Below are 6,637 nucleotides of genomic sequence, written 5' to 3' on the forward strand. Positions count from 1 at the left end.
CCTTACTGAACTTGAATGGTCTTCCGGGACTTAATCGAACTCCCACTTAGGTCAATGGCATTGACCTAATACATTTAATGACTTAAGCAGAGCTTAAACAGAACAATTTCAGATTTTAGGAGTCAAATCAGTGCTTTCTTGAGACTTTTCTGATCCCAGTGAGATTTCTTCTAGAATAGTTCATCTGAAGGTACACAGAGAAATGGTTTATTGCAGAAGGGCTAGCCAAGGAACACTGGAGTCAGTGAAAGACTCCGATGCAGTCTGAGACAGCAGAGAAATTACCACAGTGCAGGAAAAAAATCCAAAAGGTGAAATTAAATTCCAGTCCAAACACTCACAAGGTCCTGAATAGCACAGGTGCTTATTCTGTACCGTGACTCTTGCTGATCATTACAGTTCATCGGCTCAGGGTAGCAATTCTCAAAAGATGTGGAACAGCAAACTTTGTATTGCCTCATGAAGACACACAATGTTATATAACCCTGATGAATTCTGTTTCCTGCTCAGTTGTTCTCTTCTTTAAAGAGGAAAATGTCTCGTACGTACTACAGAAAGTCTGACTAACTTGATGTCTACTCTGTGTTATAAAACACTGAAATCATTACATAGAGCCACTGATTTTCTAATACGTAGTAAAATTATTTTCCTATGACTATTTTTGTAAGCATGACTTTTTGTATGTGGTAAGTGAGATCCAGAAAGTTACATCCCTTTCTGAAAGGCTTTGTGGATATTTGTATTATACTTTTGGGGGGGGAATTCTCTCCTTACGAACCACTCCCTTACACTGCAGTCTAAATTCAATAAAAGCTGTTCTTTGGAATTCACTGGTAACTCACGCCTGTATTTGTGCAGGACATGCACTGAATTTGCAGCTTCCACTGCTTTCCTACTCAGAAAACCCTGCCAAGTTAAAGTAAGAAGAGCAGCAGTTTCTTCTTTTGACCACCCCTCCCAGGGGCTGAGGCCACACATTGCTTCCAATGATGAAAGCGGTACATTTATATACTTCTATTAAAAAACTGTTTCACCAAATATATTTTGGGTAGCTTTAGTTCAACACCATTTTTTTTTTAAGTAAACTCAAATCTTTAATGGTTCAATTAATGTCTCTTAAAGTAAAATGAGATTTTTTTTTAATGTTGTCACTCTTTTGCCCACCACATTGTTTTGTAAGCTATTTTAACAGGACATTAAGAAAAGCACTTGAAAGACAGGCAAATGTTGCTAATACAATCTTAACTTATCTCTGTGACTGTACAGAAAATCAAAACTTAATAGCAGTCTTTTAAAAAACCTTCCTGTCCCATTCAAGGTAAAATTAAATATCCTGCATTTCTTCTGAAATTCACCAGTTAACACAAGTTCATTTCCTGAATGATTTCAATTGTGTACCAAGGAAAATGTGCTTATAGGTAAGAACTATTCCACCTTAATTACTGGATTATGACCACATGCATATACTGGAAGGGGCAAATTCTGTAAAATTAGTGTTGGAAAGGAGCTTTTGGTTCCATATAGGATACTATACCATATACTAATATTACTAATATAGAATAATATATTAATATAATACTACTATTGATATATAGTAATACTATTCTCTTTCGTAAACAGAAGTTTGCTGTCATTCAAAATTGAATGGTGAAGGGGCTCCCACAGAGCTGTACTATGGAGTGTGTGTTTACTACATCATACAGTAAGGTGAGTCCTTTTCATCTGTATAAGGCCTTTCATAGATATTGTACATTTTACAAAAAGGGAGCATTTGCACAATCAAGTACTTTCATCTGAAAAAAAAAAAAGCAGGTGCATTTAATTATTTTTTAGTACTAACTGTAATTAGCATTTAGATGGATGTTTCCAGTCTGATTTTGCTTCCTCTGTCAGCCTTGTCATCAGAAAAGAGCACTTTCATCTCTGAAAAAGGCTGAGGAAGGATGGTAATGATAAAACTTGCAAAAAAAATGCATGACAGGCAGAGCTTTCTATATGTCTGCCACGTGCTTGCACACATTCGCCAGGAGTGACTAAAATATTTCAGAGGCAACTCACCTAGTCAAATTTTATGTGGAAAAAATAATTGGCAAGGAGGTGACACACACTGAAACGCTGGACACTTTCCACATGTTAGTCAACCAGTGTGAGGGAGATTAATCAAATGCATATTCTGTACAATGCAATAATCTCTGTCATACAAAGGCATAAAAAATTGCTAGACCAAAAAAGTAGCAAGTTCTTCAATAGGTGTAAAAACTGGACTTTGACAAGGACAACAGCAACTAATCAGAGTGTGTGGCAGACCATGAAACTCACTGTGGACTAGGCCAATGAATCAAAGTACTGCTGAAATTGCAAATACTAATGCATCTGTCAAAGATTTAAAGTGATTAAATTCAGCTGTATTAAAGCAATAAAATTCTACCAGCATGGTAGGTAGTCCTGAGGCAAAGGGATGTCTTAATAACCTAAAAATTGAATTTGCACTCTCTTCTCTGCCCCGAATCATAAATAAAAGTCCTATCATGGTTAATTTGGCCTTTCAGGTTTCTGAGGCAGACATTGTTCTTTGAGGACAACAGAGATTCCTCTGCAATTTTTATGTTTATATTGTGTCCTGATACCCTTTTCTAGTCATTTTATTTTCTCCACATTGGTGCGTTGTGTTACGATTGCCATTTCCCCCTTAAAAGTAACTGGATTCCTACATACCTTCTACAGCAATCAGCTAGGTAATAATTTAAGTAAAATTCCTTTCATTTTGGACTTAACAATTGCTTAATAACGTTAAAAGCACTTTGAGATCATTCTTGACCATATACATGTGAAAACACATACATAAATGCAAGAGGAAATAGAGACTGATTTCCATTTTCTCTTGCAGTGGTAATGCAACTATTTTCCAATAAAGACACAGCAGACACAATAAAGACACATTGCTGCTCATCCTTCAACAATAAGTCTAGAGTGTCACCACACAAAGAAAAACCTGCAGGATGTCCTTGCTCCCAGAAGTCCTACTGACATATACTACAGCACACAGCAGCAATGCTTCATGTGGCATTAAAGTGCAGCTGGTAATATCTTGGCTAATTCATCAGTGAAGATATAAGTAAAGTAACTCTGATAAAAATGTCACAAGCTTGAGTGACAGATACAAATGAGTCTAAACTAATAATTTCATTATAGTTAACAAAAGACATCAATTGAAGTTTAATGCTTAGATTTTTCACGCTTCCCAGCCACTACCATGCAAATACATTTACCCAGTCACTTAGGAGAGGCATACCTCACTCTTTGGGAACGGCTTCTGGGATCTGTTTTTCCTCCAAACGCTTACTAGGACAGGGGTTTCCTGACTAGGATAGCACAACCAGTTTGTCACTTAATACTGACAAACTGTCAGTATCAACCTATGCTTTGAATTTTTGTTGAGAAAAATAAATCATGCTATAGACTCAGCAGTTCATTCCTTTCTTTCGGGACACGGTTAGACTTCTGAATTATACACAGTGGCTATTCCTTTAATTCAAATGAATTTTCTTATTTTTGAAGACAAAAAGTGCACTAAGATGCCTCTTCCATAGCAACGCCTAACTTTGTAACTTAAGACAGTACTGCAAAAGTCTGGCAGTCCAGCAATAATACCACAATGTACTTAAATGCAGTACCTCAGAAAGGAAAAAGCAGGTAGATATTCATACTTTTTCTATATAATCTGTAGCCTCATCTTCCTTCCTTCTGTTGTGGTCCTGCACTAACATACCAGTTCTTCCATTGGAATATCAAACCTGTCATTCAATGGTTCTCCTGGAAGACACAGGAAAGGTGTACATGCCAGCTTCTAGCTTTTTTTATTTAAACGGACAGTAATGTCAAATTTTATACTAAAGGTTTCTTTTTCTCAGGTATTTTTCAGTTGGTTGAGTTCCAGAAGTGTTACAAAAAAAAAAGTAAACACCAAACAGAATAAGCACTTCAACTGTTCCCTTTCCATTCTTTAGTAAGATTATAACTCCACTAGTTTTCCTGCTATCCACAGAACTTGTGGTGTAAAAAGACCTAGCTTTATCAAGTAAAAGATAAAAATCAGACAAAGCAAGTTCTCCTTTGGAAACAAACAAAACCAAGTAACTATTATATTATCAATATTCTTCACAGATTGCAATTTAGAACCAGAACTTTATTGTGGGTTTTTTTTTCCGCTGATATAAATCAGCACAAATTCCTGCAGCCCTATGGTTTAAGCTGGACAGTGCTATGAAGTAGATAGTGTGGAAGCACTGTATAAAATATGCTTTTCATATTTTCTTGTTCTCATAATTTTATTGTTCCTGGGTCTACAGGAAAATGAAAGCAGCTGCTTTAACTTCTGAACCTGTAGTCTTTACTGAAGTCAGAATAACGCTACTTTAAAGGTATGTTTAAACATGTATTGTTATCACGCATCTTTTAGATTTTAGATTTATGAAATATTGTTGAACAGTCATTTTTCTCCGTAAGCTCATCTGTCCAAAGTCAGAGCAGCCCATTGAAAATTTCAGTCATTTGTAACAGAATGGTGGTTCCTGCACCACTGTAACAGAAACATCTGGATTTTATTCCACAAACATTTTATGTCTCCAGCTGCTAAAAGTCTTTTTTCTCGCTGGAAACTAGTCTGTGAGCATTTAATTTTGTTCACCTGCAAAATTCCATTCATATGACCTTTTCATTTAAATGCACAGGCAGCATCCTTCAAACTGCAAGGAACTGGCACTGAAATTAATCACAGAACGGAGAAAGTACATCACTGTCACATTAGCTGACACTTGGGACCTGTTGAGAACTCTTCACTGTTGAAGCCAAAAGTGCAAAATGCAGACAAAATCAAAGGTGAACATGAAGAGTTCATAGAATCATAGAATGCTTTGGATTGCAAGGGACCTCAAAACTCATCCAGCTCCAACCCCATGATATAGGCAGGGACACCTCCCACTGGCTCAGGCTGCCCAAGGCCCCGTCCAACCTGGCCTTAAACACCTCCAGGGATGGGGCATCCACAACTTCCCTGGGAAACCTGTGCCAGTACTTCACCACCTTCATCGTGAACAATTTCTTCCTAATGTCTAATCTAAATCTTCCCCCTTCCACTTTACAGCCATTCCCCTCACCCTGTCACTCCATGCTCTTGTAAAAAGTCCCTCCCTCCCTTTCTTGTAGCCCCGTCAGGTACAAGGGCAGTTAAAGAGGCTACAAGAAAGCTGGTGAGGGACTTTTTATAAAGGCATGGAGTGATAGGGCAAGGGGAAATGGCTTTAAAGTGGAAGGGGGAACAATACAATATGTGGAATATTTCAAAGTGGAATATTTTGATTTAAGCTAAAGTACAGTTATGTTTCGTCTAAACAGTTGTGGTTTTCTGAAAGTTAGACAGAATGTCCCTCTGCTAGCATGTTTGCCACACAACAGTGTTTTCTAGACATTGTTTGTTCCTTGAAAATGATAACATATTGTGTGAAGAACGCTATGTACTAAAGAGATGTCTCTTCTTCTGTAATCACCTCTGTTTAGAGTCCTTACTAATCTGAAAGGCAAGGTGGAGTAGAGAGCTGGAGCCAGCTCCAGATTAGCAAGAGCTTTGACTGTTGCAAAGTTTCAGCACATTAAAATTAGACCTTGGAAAGTAATAGAATATGCATAAGATTTCACAGAATCACAGAATCACAAGGTTGGAAAGGACCCATTGGATCATCGAGTCCAACCGTTCCTAACACTCCCTAAACCATGTCCCTAAGTACTTCATCCACCTGTTCCTTAAACACCTCCAGGGAAGGCGACTCGACCACCTCCCTGGGCAGCCTGTTCCAGTACCCAATGACTCTTACTGTGAAGAATTTTTTTCTGATATCCAACCTGAACCTCCCCTGACGGAGCTTCAGGCCATTCCCTCTAGTCCTGTCCCCTGTCACTTGGGAGAAGAGGCCAGCTCCCTCCTCTCCACAACCTCCTTTCAGGTAGTTGTAGAGAGTAATAAGGTCTCCCCTCAGCCTCCTCTTCTCCAGGCTAAACAACCCCAGCTCTCTCAGCCGCTCCTCATAAGACTTGTTCTCCAGCCCCCTCACCAGCTTCGTTGCTCTTCTCTGGACACGCTCCAGAGCCTCAACATCCTTCTTGTGGTGAGGGGCCCAGAACTGAACACAGTATTCGAGGTGCGGTCTCACCAGTGCCGAGTACAGAGGGAGAATAACCTCCCTGGACCTGCTGGTGACCCCATTTCTGATACAAGCCAAGATGCCATTGGCCTTCTTGGCCACCTGGGCACACTGCTGGCTCATGTTCAGTCGGCTGTCAACCAGCACCCCCAGGTCCTTCTCTTCCGTGCAGCTCTCCAGCCATTCTTCCCCGAGTCTGTAGCGCTGCATAGGGTTGTTGTGCCCCAAGTGCAGGACCCGGCATTTGGTCTTGTTAAACCTCATCCCATTGGTCTCGGCCCAGCAGTCCAGCCTGTTCAGATCCCTTTGCAGAGCCTCCCTACCCTCCAGCAGGTCGACACTTCCTCCCAGCTTAGTGTCATCTGCAAACTTGCTGAGGGTGCACTCAATGCCTTCATCCAGGTCATTGATAAAGACATTGAACAGAGCTGGACCCAGTA

This window comes from Cuculus canorus, chromosome 5 (genome assembly GCF_017976375.1).
Source record: "Cuculus canorus isolate bCucCan1 chromosome 5, bCucCan1.pri, whole genome shotgun sequence".
Taxonomy (NCBI): domain Eukaryota; kingdom Metazoa; phylum Chordata; class Aves; order Cuculiformes; family Cuculidae; genus Cuculus; species Cuculus canorus.